The sequence below is a fragment of the Lepidochelys olivacea genome (assembly GCF_965140295.1).
Source record: "Lepidochelys olivacea isolate rLepOli2 genome assembly, chromosome: 3".
NCBI classification, from domain to species: Eukaryota; Metazoa; Chordata; order Testudines; family Cheloniidae; genus Lepidochelys; species Lepidochelys olivacea.
In genome coordinates, this window is record NC_140413.1 from 38,053,362 (window position 1) to 38,068,346 (window position 14,985).

General features: G+C 41.6%; 1 protein-coding gene across 1 annotated transcript in view; it reads right to left on the bottom strand.

The window, feature by feature from the left end:
- SNTG2 (syntrophin gamma 2) overlaps positions 1-12,606 on the bottom strand; it is a gene marked incomplete at its 3' end in the record, with an annotated part of 518,636 nt that extends 506,030 nt beyond the window's left edge. The window contains exon 1 of the mRNA XM_084623596.1: positions 12,481-12,606. The remainder of the gene's footprint in view (positions 1-12,480) is intronic.
- Between the last annotated feature and the right edge of the window lie 2,379 nt (positions 12,607-14,985).

Sequence of the window (14,985 nt, forward strand, 5' to 3'; positions counted from 1 at the left end):
TGTAGAGACACAAACTAAGTCCCATAAATAGTATGTGTTGCTACATGTACATAGGTTAAGTATTTTGGCCATAACCAGCATCTGAACTGGTGGAAACTGGACTTTTGTTGGTTTTTATTCACATAAAAGTAGCTTATAAATGCATAGCATGGCTACCTTAACAAACTAATGTTGTGATGTCATTAACAGAAGGATGTGACATGAAAGACAGATTACTCTTCTGGTTAAGGCACTAGACTGGGATTCAGAGGTTCCATTCCTGTCTCTGCCACAGATTTCCTGCACTCTTTGGCAAATCATTTAATTTCTCAATGCTTCCATTCCCTTTCTGTAAAAATGTGGAAAATTCTTTCCTTTCTCACCAAAGTGATGAGGCTAAATACATTAATGTCTTTGAGGCATCCAGATACTATAGCTATGTGGGCCCATCTACATAGATACCAGTGCTATCTACAGAGAAAACACTTTGTATGTTGTGAATGTAGCAGACCAGAACATCAGAACATTGTTTTATAATGGGAATGTATTGCAAATTAATTGCAGTTTATTCTTTTGATCTGCTGAATTACATTAACATTATTCTTAAATGTAAGAGATCTTTTGCAGTTCAGTGTTCTTCTCTGTGGGTTGATTTAATGAGGTGCTATGTTAGGATGGATATATATTATATATTCTTTTTAAAAAGATCCAAAGATCCTCTTGTGTGTTGCTATGTGAAAAAATGTGTTGATAATAAAATGAACAAAATTAACCTTTTTTTCTAGAAATACAACATTTACATTAAATTAGAGATTGGAAAATTTGGTACAAGCATACTGGTAATGATATTTTTCGCAAAACCCTTTGTTCATTCATACAAAGAAGAGAAAGCTAATAGCCTGCAATAGTACACAACTAGATATTATGACTGGAAGTCTGAAACCATCTCAGATTTTGTTTTAGACTTTTCAGCAATTTAACTAGCTACTAACTAAACTTTTAGAAAAGAAATAGACAGTATGTGGTAATATAAATAATTGTTTAAGTGATTTCATACTGAACCTCTAGCAAACAAGTTACACCACGTTCAGGAAACATTTATGTAGAAAGTTAAAAACCCACAAGCAAATAACATGCTACAAAATCCTATGCACCATATTCATCTTTACAATAAACAAAATTTTCCTGCATTTCTATGCACCTATATCTTTCACACACACAAATAATATTGTCTTTAATCCTCAATTTACTTTAGTACCTACTTTGTGCTCGACTGAAACAATTACATCTAAAGCAATGATAGCCACATTGTAATGTAGGTATCTAGCTCTATGTATCATTATCTACCAGAGTTATTGTTTTTATAGCTTACAATAACTTTTCAATGTGAACTGCAAATTTTCTTGTTAAAAATAGTAAAACTATTTAAGATTCAACAACATGGACAGGATGAATAGGAAGACTTAATTACAAATGCATCTGCATTTTAAAACACATCTGAGAGGGAAAGAGTATTGTAGAGAAGAAACTGATAGCAACAAAAATAACTAAAATGTTTAAAGGTTGGTGTAACCACCCAAGAGTTCAGATGTTAATATAAGTTACCTGAAAAACTTGTCTGGAAACCTTTCAAAAATAGTGTCTCTCAAGAGACTCTAGTACTAGCTGTTTCCACCCAGGCGAGACATACAAGGAAAATAGTCTTTCCCATGCAATTTCATTATGTCCACCTCCAGTCCCACCTGGAACTTGGAAGTGCAGGAAAATGAAAAATTGATGGATAAGATGCTTAATTAACTTCAGAAAAGTTCCAGTTCATTTTCAACTTTAAGCAAAGGGTCAAGTTTCCTTTTATTGTATCTGAACTAGTTCACCCTATAGCCCCGAATTCTCAGTGCTTCCACAGCAACTAATGAAGGACATTATTATAACTACCTAACATATAGGGAATGTCGCTTTAGGTGGCTGGCTTTTAAAAAAATGTCAGAGAGACACACAGAAGGCAGCATAGAAATAAATAACACTATTGCACGTCTGTACAAGGCCAAATTTTCAAGTGTGGGCAACTTATTTGGGTCCCTAGATGTGAGCTGTTGGGTACTGAGTTCTTTAACAATGATTTCAGACTGAAAGTGTAGTTGAAGGACTCAAGAAACAGTCTATGGAAACTCTACAGAATCCCAAAGCATAATGAGGCATAGACAGAGTTGCCATTTAGGGGGGCCCTCTGCATACTATATACTAGGAAGATAGTCTGTATACTAGCTCTGAATACTCAGTGTAGAGTATTAGAACAACTAGATCTGCACATTTAGGCACACAGACTTCAAAAGGAACAGAATTTTACCTCTAATGACCAGAAACTCCCACAGAGAGGACAATGGAGAACCGCATATGGCAAAGGATTCAGAAAGTCACAGTGGCAGCCTCTCGTCCTCCTCTTGGGTTGAGATGGATGGATTTCCCATGCAGAACATCCACATAAAGCCCAATTACTCTGCATTACATAGGAGTCAAAAATTTCACCAGTGTCCATTTGATCTGATAGTTTTCCAATGTCTTCAACTTTATAAGTCAGCTTCAATCGTCCTTGAGATGTGGAAAATATTGTTAGTCTTTATGTACTTGGTAGTATATTTAGAGATGCATGTGTCTTATTAACTCTGTTTTCCTAGAGCTCCAGGAAGAAATCCCAGCCAGTGTTTCACCCTAGCTGAGATTTGGGGGGCGTGTCATAAATATAAAGGGAAGGGTAAACCCCTTTGAAATCCCTCCTGGCCAGGGGAAAGCTCCTCTCACCTGTAAAGGGTTAAGAAGCTAAAGGTAACCTCGCTGGCACCTGACCAAAATGACCAATGAGGAGACAAGATACTTTCAAAAGCTGGGAGGAGGGAGAGAAACAAAGGGTTTGTGTGTCTGTCTGTAGTCGTCTTGGCCGGGGACAGAACAGGAATGGAGTCTTAGAACTTTTAGTAAGTAATCTAGCTAGGTATGTGTTAGATTATGATTTCTTTAAATGGCTGAGAAAAGAATTGTGCTGAATAGAATAACTATTTCTGTCTGTGTATCTTTTTGTAACTTAAGGTTTTGCCTAGAGGGGTTCTCTATGTTTTTGAATCTAATTACCCTGTAAGATATATACCATCCTGATTTTACAGGGGGAATTTCTTTATTTCTATTTACTTCTATTTTTTATTAAAAGTCTTCTTGTAAAACACTGAATGCTTTTTCATTGTTCTCAGATCCAAGGGTTTGGGTTTGTGGTCACCTATGTAAATTGGTGAGGCTTTTTATCCAACATTTCCCAGGAAAGGGGGGGTGCAAGTGTTGGGAGGATTGTTCATTGTTCTTAAGATCCAAGGGTCTGGGTCTGTAGTCACCTAGGCAAATTGGTGAGGCTTTTTACCAAACCTTGTCCAGGAAGTGGGGTGCAAGGTTTTGGGAAGTATTTTGGGGGGAAGGACGCGTCCAAACAGCTCTTCCCCAGTAACCAGTATTAGTTTGGTGGTGGTAGCGGCCTGTCCAAGGGGTAATATTTTGTACCTTGGGGAAGTTTTGACCTAAGCTGGTAAAGATAAGCTTAGGAGGTTTTTCATGCAGGTCCCCACATCTGTACCCTAGAGTTCAGAGTGGGGGAGGAACCTTGACATTACTTACTAAAAGTTCTAAGACTCCATTCCTGTTCTGTCCCCGGCCAAGACGACTACAGACAGACACACAAACCCTTTGTTTCTCTCCCTCCTCCCAGCTTTTGAAAGTATCTTGTCTCCTCATTGGTCATTTTGGTCAGGTGCCAGCGAGGTTACCTTTAGCTTCTTAACCCTTTACAGGTGAGAGGAGCTTTCCCCTGGCCAGGAGGGATTTCAAAGGGGTTTACCCTTCCCTTTATATTTATGACACATGTAATCATTAATTAACATTATCCAACATTCAAAACTTCTGGTTTGAAAACTGATGATAATGGCTGAACCCTCATGCACATCCAAACTCTTTATTGTTGCCTTGTTTGACCCTTGGTGTGTGAAAGGCCCCAATCCTGCACAGATTTGACTATACATATTGTGAGCAGCCACATTAAAAAGGACATTGATTTCAGATTGTAAATTATTTGTGGTAGGATGGTTATTTATTATATGGTTGCACAGTGCTTAGCATAATGGGACCTACTCATTAAAGGCAGTCAGTTTCAATATAGATATTAAATAGCAGTGGTATTGTGAGTCTTTGCAGGATTAGGGCCCTTGGGCATCAGTACATTCAGGTGAGAGGAGGAGACTTGCAGGTAAAGTTGCCTGGGGAGCAGAGAGCTTCCACCTCCAAAAGGGAAACAACTTCTCTGTCTTGCAAATATCTTATGGTTTGCTAGAGAGAAGCCTTGCTCCGATGACCCTTAACAGGTCCATCAGACTAGAACTCCTACTGGTGAAATTTAGCAGGTCATCATGAGAATGGAAATAATAATAATAAAAAAAAGTTGAATGCAAAGTTGGCCAAAAACATATTTGAGTAGAAATTCTGAGGAGCCAGAATGGCAGGAATTGTGGTTTTGGGCCACCTACTTTACCTGCCTGATTCCCCAGCATTGCTGCCCAACCTTCCCCACTGCCCAGTCTCATTCCACAGTGAAAGTGTTTCCTTTACACTCATTGTCTTGACATTTCCCATATGTTGAACCATTTAAAAAAAATAAAGAGAACCAAGTTTAATATGGAATAGAACGTGGAACTGATAGAAAAAGTGTACATGTGTTGGGGAAGGAGCAGGACTCAAACCAGCACAATACTGTGCTTAAGATATCTTACTGATAGATGTTTGTGTTATCTCTACCTAAATAATTTTGAAGTTTTGGTTGTATGTTTGAGTGTCATTTTGATAGGACGATTGCAAGTACTTGTATGTGATAACTGAAAAGCTGGGGAATGATTTTGAAGAGCTGAGGAATGTGACCATGATTAGGTAGCATGACACAAGGCTTGCGAATCAAAGTTTGTAAGGATGTTAATGTTGCTTTAAAAAGAAAAGGAGTACTTGTGGCACCTTAGAGACTAACCAATTTATTTGAGCATGAGCTTTCGTGAGCTGTAGCTCACGAAAGCTCATGCTCAAATAAATTGGTTAGTCTCTAAGGTGCCACAAGTACTCCTTTTCTTTTTGCGAATACAGACTAACACGGCTGTTACTCTGAAACCTGTCAATGTTGCTTTAATTGTCGATTCCCTTGATTTTCAGGAAACGCTTTCCCATACTTAACCATAAGTTAGAGAGGGTTTTTTTATGTTTATTTATATATAAGGTATAAAAGTAAAGTTTTGCGATGACATAGTCAGTCCCCTTCAAACAAAAATAAACTTGATACATGATTTTCCTGTAGGACATTTTAATAGAAAGATTGGAAAAAAACAACAGAGCATAGCAATTTCATTATAGTGCACCTCTATGAAGATGATGTGATTTTGGAAACGACTGAAATTAGTACTTTTTAAGTTAATGGAGTTCTTATCGATTTTAATAGAGACATGGGGAAAGTGGAAGGTTTGAACTTCATTGCTTACTGGGTGTTTCTTATTGACAGAGTCATGTAATGAGATTGAATGCAATAAACAATGAGTATCATGGACTATTGCCAAGTTTGGAAGTAAAATATCAAGTTTTACTCTAAAAGAGTACTCTAAAAGAACTGAAGGGGTAAATGTTGTCCCCATATGGATGGGAAGGAGAAATTCAAGTTTGTTGAAATATCAGTTTCCCAGCCAGCTTCTTTTTAAAAGAGAAAAGTTTTACACCTCAAGGTTCTGCAGCTATTTTAGTACTTTATCACATAGGTACATTAGAATAGGGGAGAGGAGAAGACATATAAAAAAACATATATAGCATTCCTTTAAAAAAAACATATATAGCATTCCTTCCACTCTTTGTGGTCCAAATAATCTGGAGTGCCTAATAATTCAATGAAAAAACCCTTCAGCCAGATCTTATAGCATTATAGAAATGTAGAATTGGAAGCAACCTCTATGGGCCATCTAGTTCAGTCCCCTGCACTGAGGGCTCAAGACTAAATAAACCCAATTTTTTCAATCTTTCCTCATATGTCATGTTTTTGAGATCTTTAAATCATTTCTGTTGCTCTTTTCTGGACTTTCTCCAGTTTGTCCACATCTTTCCTGAAACATGGTGGCTAGAACTGGATAGAATATTCCAGCTGAGGGATTGCCAGTGCCGAGTAGGCTGGAAGAATTACTTTTCACGTCTTGCTTACAACATTCCTGCTAATACATCCTAGAATGATGTTCACTATTTTTGCAACAGTATTACATATTTACTTTGTGATCCACTATACCCTCCAGATAGGGTTGCCAACCTTTCTGGGTTGGCCGGGAGTCTCCCAGAATCGGCCTCAATCTCCATGTTGCTATTGAAAGCAATCCGGAAGATTTTAAACAGGCAAAAAAGTCTGGTTGGTGGCGTGGCAGGGCTAAGGCAGGCTCCCTACCTGCCCTGGCTCTGCACAGCTCCCAGAAGCTGCCGGGATGTCTGGCTCCTAGGCATAGTGGCGGCCAGGGGGTCTCTGCACGCTGCCCCCACTCCAAGCGCTGACTCCGCAGCTCCCATTGGCTGGAAACTATGGCCAATGGGAGGTGTGGAGGCAGTGCCTGCAGGCAGGTGCAGCATGCACAGAGCTGCCTATGAGCCGCAGGACATGCTGTCGTTTCTGGGAACCACCTGAAGCACTGCTCAGCCAAAGCCCGCATCCCGTACCCCAGCCATGAGCCCCCTCCTGTACCTCAAACCCCTGCTCCAGGCTCAGCCCGGCGCCCCCTCCCTCATTCCAAACCCTTGGCCCCACCCCAACTCCCTGCCCCAGCCTGGTGAAAGTAAGTGAGGGTGGGGGAGAGTGAGCAATGGAGGGAGGGGGGATTGAGTGAGAGGGAGGCAGGACCTCAGAGAACAGGCAGGCAAGGCTGTTTGGGTTTGTGGGATTAGACAGTTGGCAACCCTGCCCCCAAATCATTTCTGAAGTACTCCTTCCAGGAAGTCATCTCCTAGTTTGTGTTTGTGCAATTAATTTTTCCTTCCTACGTGTAGTACTTGGTTTTGTCCTTACTCCATTTCACCCTATTTATTTGAGAACATTTCTCCAGTTTGTCCAGATCATTTTGAATTCCAATCCTGTCCTCCAAAGTGCTTGTAAGCCCTCCCAGCTTGGTATCATCCTCAAACTTTAGAAGTGTACTCTTTATGCCATTATCCAAATCATTTATGAAGATATTACATAGAACTGGACCCCAGACAGATCCCTGCAGAACTCCACTTGCTATGCCCCTTCAGTTTATTTGTGAACCCTTGATAATTACTCTCAGAATATGGGTTTCCAGCCAGTTGTGCACCCACCTTATAGTAGGTTCGTCTAGGCCAGCAGTTTTCAACCATTTTTCATTTACGGACTTCAACAAAATTTCTAAAGGAGGTATGACCCCTTTGGAAATCTTAGGCATATTTATACTCCAGAGGTCCACGGACCACAAGCTGAAAACCACTGACCTAGGCTATATTTCTCTAGTTTGTTTATGAGAAGGCCATGTGAGACAGTATCAAAAGCCCTACTAAAGTCTAGGTACATCACATCTACTGCTTCCCCACTATCCACAAGGCTTGTTACCCTGTCAAAGATGGACAACAGGTTGGTTTGACATGATTTGTTCTTGACAAATCCATGTTGACTGTTTTTATTTTCTTATCTTCTAAGTGCTTACAAATTGATTAATTGATTAATTTTTCCCCATTATTTTCCTGGGTGTTGAAGTTAAACTTAATGGTCTAGAATTCTCTGGGTTGTTCTTATTCCCCTTTTTACAGAGAGATACTATATTTGCCCTTTTCCAGTCCTCTGGGATCTCTCCTGTTTTCCAGGAGTTCTCAAAGATACATTGCTAATGGCTCAGAGAACTCTTCAGCCAGTTGCTTAGATATTCTAGGACATATTTTATCAGGCCCTGCTGATTAGAAGGCATTTAACTTGTTTAAATAATTCTTAACATGTCACTTTCCTAGTTTAGCTTTAGATCCTACTCCATTGATGTTCACTCTGTTAGGCGTCTGAACACTGCTAACTTTTTTGGTGAAAACAAAGTAAAAAAGGCATTTGACACTTTGGCCATTGTTGCATTTTCTGTCATCTTTCACTCCTCATTTAGTAATAGGCCTACCCTGTCCCCAGTCTTCCTCTTGCTTCTCTTGTTACCCTTTATATCTTTAGCTAGGTTACCCTCTTTTTCTGCCTTAGCCTTTCTAATTTTGTCCCTACATGTTTTTGCTCTTGTGCCCTTAGTAATATCTCTTTAAAAAACTGCCTATTCTCCTGAACTCTTTTTTTCCCCTCAGGCTTGCTTCCCACAAACCTTACCTACCGATTCTCTGAATTTGCTAAACTTTCCCTTCTTGAAGTCCATTGTCTTTATTCTGCTGTTTTCCCTCCTACCATTCCATAGAATCATGAACTCTGATCATTTCATGATCATTTTCACCCACCCTGCCTGCCACCTTCAAATTCTCAACTAGTTCCTCCCTGTTTGTCAGAACCAAATCCAGAAGAGCCTCTCCCCTAATTGCTTTCTCTCCCTTCTGTAATAAAAAAAAAAATAGTGGTCTCCACTATATTCCAAAAACTTGTTGGATAGTCTATGCCCTGTTTTATTATTTTCCCAAAAGATGACTGCGTAGTTGGAGTCCTCCATCACACCAAGTCCTGTGCTTTGGATGATTCTGTTATAATTTTGGATGATCTTCACTTGGTGTAAGTTGTGTCAGATCCAAATACTCCAATGAAGTTTTAACAATTTGCATCAGCTAATAATTGGGCACCAGAGATCTGCTAAATAAGTTGAACAATTGAAAAATCTACATTCATCTAAATCTGAGTCAAAATAAGATTTTAATCACCTGAATTTGTTTTTCATTTTTGGTCTCTCATTTACACAATAGAATCTCCTCCCGGATCATAGATGCCAAAACAAACAAGTTTATAAAAAAGGAGGGGGGGGGGGGAGAAAATGACAACCCTGGTTACTTTCCTTAAGACTTTTTTCATCACTTCAGATAAAAGGATTAAAAAGTAAAAGGTTAGTTGTGAGATTTTCCATTGCTTCCATGCACATTAGTCACCAAAACTCTAGGACTGAAATAGAACATACATAAGTAACTTTAGAGAGACTAGTTATGTATCTAAAAATACTGTACTAGGGACGGAGATTCATACAGACGATGCATACATTTTAATTCCTCTGCTTATTTTTAAACTTTAAATTAGCATACCAGTAATAAAAAGTCATTAATTTTTCTTTTCCCTTCAGGCGAAGCACACTGAACTAATACTGTTATTAAAAACAAAGTGCTTGATACATACTAATCAATAACAGCTTGATCATATAAAACTCATTAAAAAACATGGAATATACATTGTAACATTCCTAATGGGTTTGGCCATCTGAATACATGTATTTTCTTTTGAGAGAAAGGCAGAAGGCAAGTTATATGCAGAAGTAGAATTGTGCTTCTGTAAGTTTACAACAATGACAGAAAACCATATGCTAATTGAAACTCAGCTGGATAACAAACCAAAGATTACAAACATTAGAAATTACTTCAAGAAGCTATTGAGACTCCATTCAAAATTACATTTGATTATAACTTTGAACCCTGCATTTCATGGAGCAATGATGTGTCGTTTTGTGGAAAACCAATATACACACATGCTCTTTCTGTGCTAAAAGGGCTTTGGATTCTGGTAATGAAGTGGTGCCATGTGTTTGGCAGTATTTAATAGTCAAATAGTAACTTTAATATTTCCTTATTTCTTATAGATTATGCATGAACTATACCATCAGTACACTGCACCTTCATATTCATTAAAACACATTTCCATTAGACTGATATAAGACATATCCAATTTTTGCAAATGTTTACTAATTGTAATTAAGGCATATTACTGTAAAGGTTTATTAAGTCAGGCATCTCCATCTGCATTCACATGTCTTGATTTTCAGAGGTGCTGTAAACCTACTGCTCCCACTGACATTGGTGAAATTTGTGTCCCCTCTCCACCTCTGAAAAGCAGGTCCCTTTTATGAAGGTGTGTAAATACCTAATGCCAAGCATCCACATTGGTATTTTTCAGTCTAAATTACTAAAATGCATATTTTGTTAATCTTTAAAAAAGTCTTATTTTGCAATGCTGCTTTTAATTTTTAAGAAAAATACTTTTTAATAAAGGCAACTTGTCAAAGTATATAATTCTTGCTTCCAATCTATGATAATGTTCTGGGGCTTAGGATCCAAATCCTTAAACCCACTGAAATCCACAGATGTTTTGCCCTTCCCTTCTATGTGGCAGCAAGTCTTTTAGTCCCTCATATTGAAAAAAAAATCCTGCAATAAATATTCAATACAAAAGATGACATTTTTGTACAACTGTCCAGGGACCAATGCTGCTCCAACTAAAGTCAGTGGGAAATTTCAGCCCTTACTGTTTCAGGCATAATACATATCTACAAGGGAAGACTAATTGTGGCTTTTGATTGAATGGTAGTGAGCAACCTTCACCTTTAACACTGAAATACTCCAAATTACTGTGCATTAGTTTTCAACCTACACAGCAGCTAAGGTTTTAAGATAATTGTGGTACAGATTATTCACAGTTTAAGAACTGGGCTTTAAAACTAAAAGCAGTGGAATAACATGTCTTAAACCCAATACAGAATCTGCTACATTTAAGACTATCATTTGCTAGTGAATGTTTAACACATTAACCATTACAACAACCCCCATCATTTTTATATTGAACACTGTGTTTAAAATAAGGGTATGTACTTGTATATCCCTTTGAAAAAGTAAATTCTATAATACAATACACACATATTGAGACACATTCAGAAAGTTTTAAGCACACAGAATACAAGCTATACATCATATAAATGCTAAAGTCAGAGAGAATCACATATACTGGTTAAATATTAAAGCAAATTTCCAAAGATTAGACCAGCTTGACTTGGCTATCACTAATAACCTTAGCATAACTAAAGCACATTGTGTATACACACACACACGTACATCTGTGATTTTCCTTCCGCTTTTTAAAATTACAGAATTTCACAACAGATATCAGTGTTTATTTATCCTATGACAATAAATTTAATCAACCTTTATCCAGTTGCCTGGGAGTAATACTATAGAGAAAGTATGGGCAAGAAATTGATACTATTTAACTTTAGCTTCTCTAAAAGCTTCTTAAAAGATGTGTGAAGATTGGTAAGTCATTATAAGCCATACAAATAATCAATTCCAATTATTTAAACAGGGGAAAGTGAGATATAACGTAATACTAATAACCAGTTTTATGTATTGATTTCTCACCGTTGATTAAAAATGTAGCAACTACACTTAAAATGACAATCATAATTTCAGTTATGTCCTCTGAAAAATGGCATGTCAATAAATTAAAATGTTTATTAAATACAAAGATTTTCATAGTCAATATCAGATTGCCTTCATTTATTAAATGAGAGAAACGTACGAACAACCATCAGAGGGCATCATTTAAAAATCATTTTTAGAATATGCAGTCAAAGTGGCAAGTTTTTCCAACTCCCTGAATCAGTTACCCTTCCTAATGCACCTTTATTGTTAAATATATTAGAAGATTCCATTTTTGTTAGTATGGAATTGCAACTGTATTAGCAGCATTTGAATGATTATTATAACTAGGATGAAACACACAACTGAATTATTTTTAAAAAGTTGACATTCTCTTGAGGAAAGTTAGGTCTTATTGAAATATTATATTGGTAGGACTTTAAAGTGTGTGGTCTTGCAATGTAGTTTAGCAACTGATCTAACGAAGGATGATATAGATACAATGATCCATACCGCAAAGCATTCAGTAGCTATTTATTTAGGCTGTGTTCTTCCAGACCATATAGCATCCATCATTCCTGGCAAATCTATTAGTGATTTTCCTACTTTCCAACACTTCATAAGGAAGCAGTGAGAAAAGTAACTTTTTACACTGTGTTCTAACTTAAGCCAATGGTCATAGAGAATATGTACACAGCTACATACTGTTATTGAAAACAAAGTACTTAATACAATAGCAGCTTGGCAGCTGATTCTTGTACATAGACACACATCTGGCTTTAAAGTTAACCCTCAAAAGCCAAAGGTGCAGCGTAAAGGAACAGGACTAAACTCAGCCAACCTTTTAGGAACATTTAACAAAAAGAGCATTCCAGCTTTAGTTTGTGTAGCTGTAATGCAATGAAAGTTTCTTGTATTTGGAGAGGGTATAAATTACTCCCCCTCGACTATCAGTGAGAGCAGGAGCTGTAAGTGAACTAAAGGTAAGGCAGCTCCGATGAAGAGTGAAACTCCCGCTTGGGAAGATGTATTTGTGCGTGTATAGTCAGATGAGAGAGATACACGCACCTTTCACAGCAGCAGAGAACAGCTCACCTGAAAGAGACACAACGCGTAGCGGCCAGTTTCCCACGGGAACTTTTTATGATGATTACCGAACAACAATCACTCTGCACCTAAGCGACCCCGCGCCGCGCTTTGCCGCAGCTGCACAACCCTAAGCGGGCAGCCGGCTCCCGGTGCCGCGGTTTACACTGCAGCTCCACGCACCGACTGCAAAGGCAGAGCGAAGCCGGCAAACCCTCCTACGTCTCGTCCACCGACTCCCCCTGGCTTCGCTGCCCTCTTAGCCTCGCGCCTCTCACAAACGCGTCCTGCCATGCCCAGAAGTTAAAGCCCCCCTAGAAGCCGCCGGGGAAACAGGCGGGCAGACCGGCGCTCCCGAGACAGGATCGCTCACCGCTGCCCGGTTAAGGGCAGGCAGGGGACATGGGGACCCAGAGTTGCTCTCGGGACTGGGCGGGGTGAGCCCGCAGCGCGAAGGAGGGAGAGGGGAGAAAGAGACCGCCGTGTACTTGCCCAGGTGGGGACGAGGAGGCTGGCCGGGCGCTCAAGCGGAGCTGGAGGCGGCTGCTTCCCCGCCACGTTCATTTCCTCCCATGCAGCTGGATTATTCCTCTCTGAACGGCGAGCGCAGCAGGGCTTGGACCAGGCATTGACTCCCGCCCCGCCCCCGGCAGCCGCGTCCCAGCTCCGCGGGCGGTGGCGGCGGCTCCTAGAGCAGGAGGAGAAGCCGGGCGCCGCCCGGAGAACTAGGCTCGCCTTCGGGCTGAGCAGCCCGGCTGGCCTGCGTGGAGCTCGCCCCTCGGCTCTCCGCGGACGGGGCGTCCACACGCCCGCTTTAACTTCACCCTTCCGCCGGCTGCAGGCGCCGCTGCTCCCCGTCCTCTGAGGGCAGGTTCCCCAGGCAAGCGCTTCCCCGCCGGGCTCGGGCTCCCTACCCAGCCCTGCCGCACCGGGCTGGCGGCATCGGAAGCTTTCCCCCTGGCCCCCCAGGCGAGGGGGGCTACGCACGTGTATGCTTGACTATGAGGGGGAAACGTGTCCCCCGGTCCTGTATGCACCCAGGTGCCTCAATCAGGCCCCTGATGGCGGGGGAAAGGCGGGGGCTGCTGCCTCTGACGGGTTCTTCTGCAGCCCCAGGAGCCGCTTCGAGCGGGTCCCGCCAGCCGGGGCTCCCTGAGCCGCTGCTTACCAAGCCCAGCTGCAGCTGCTCAGCAGCACCCCCGGTGACAGCTCGCGGCATTGCACGGGGCGGAGAAGAGTTCTCGCTCCTCCCGCCCGCTTTCCTGCCAGGAGTAATTTACATCAGCGGGCAATAGGCCTCAATAACCCAGGCATCAGCCCCACCGTTTAACCTCCACACACACACTTCCTGTGGCTTGAGGGCTGTCAGCTGCACCACTGTCCTCCATGGGATATGTCTCCTCCAGTCCCTGCCTTTGACAGAGACGCTCCAACCCCGCCTTTGCTCAAAGTGGGCACAAAGGGCTAGGGTTACCACCTGTCTGGTATGTGACCACCCTGGGTGGGTTTGTTTTTTTAATGGATTTGGCAGTTGCCAGAGGAAAAAATTTACTCTGCCAGATTACATGGCTCTTAAGATTTGTATGATCACAATACATGGGGTTAGCTAATATTAAAAGTTTCTGTGTCCAGCTACACACAGTATCCACAGTTTGATAGCATCATGTTCTTACTTAATTTTATCTATATGTGTTATCTTTCTAGATACTATAAGTGGCTGTTGAAGGGACAGGTTTGCAGAGTTGCCTTGTGTTTGGAGTTGTGGTGCCACTTGTGGGCTTGCCTTGTGAGGGTGCTGTGCTGGGTTTTTTGTTTTTGTCGTCCGTCCCCCCCCCCCCCACACACACACACTTTATTTCAAAGGTGGTAACCCTAAACTGGGCTGGCCCAAAGGACGGGGGAAATGGAAATGCTTAACCCAAAGAGCACCCATACTCTGTGGAGTGGAGGGACAGTGACCAGGGAGGGTAGAAGACCTGGGTGCAGGCCAGGTAGTCACCTCCAGAAAACTGCAGTGTGTGTGAGAGGGGGCAAAAAGCCAGGACATGGAGGCAAGAAGGAGGAAGTGGTGGCTGGAGCCATAAGGCAGTAGTACTGGTGGCCTGGGGAGTGAAAGAGGTTGAGAAGGAACAGAGCAGGAATCCAAGTAAAACAAGGGTGGGCAAACTATGGCCTGGGGGCTACATCTGGCCCTTCAGATGTTTTAATCCATCCCTCGAGCTCCCGCTGGGGAGTGGGGTCTGGGGCTTGCCCAGCTCCACATGTGCCCAGGAAGCAATGTCCCCTCTCCAGCTCTGAAGCATAGGGGCAGCCAAGGGGTCTGCACATTGCCCTGCCCCAAGTGCTGCCCCTGCAGCTCCCATTGTCTGGGAACCATAGCCAATGGGAGCTGCAGGAGCAGCGCCTGTGGATGGGGCAGCATGCAGAGCTGCCTGGCCGTGCTTTGGCATAGGAGCCAGAGGGGGGACATGCTGCTGCTTAACACTAAAGGGAATTTAAGCAACAACAAAAAAG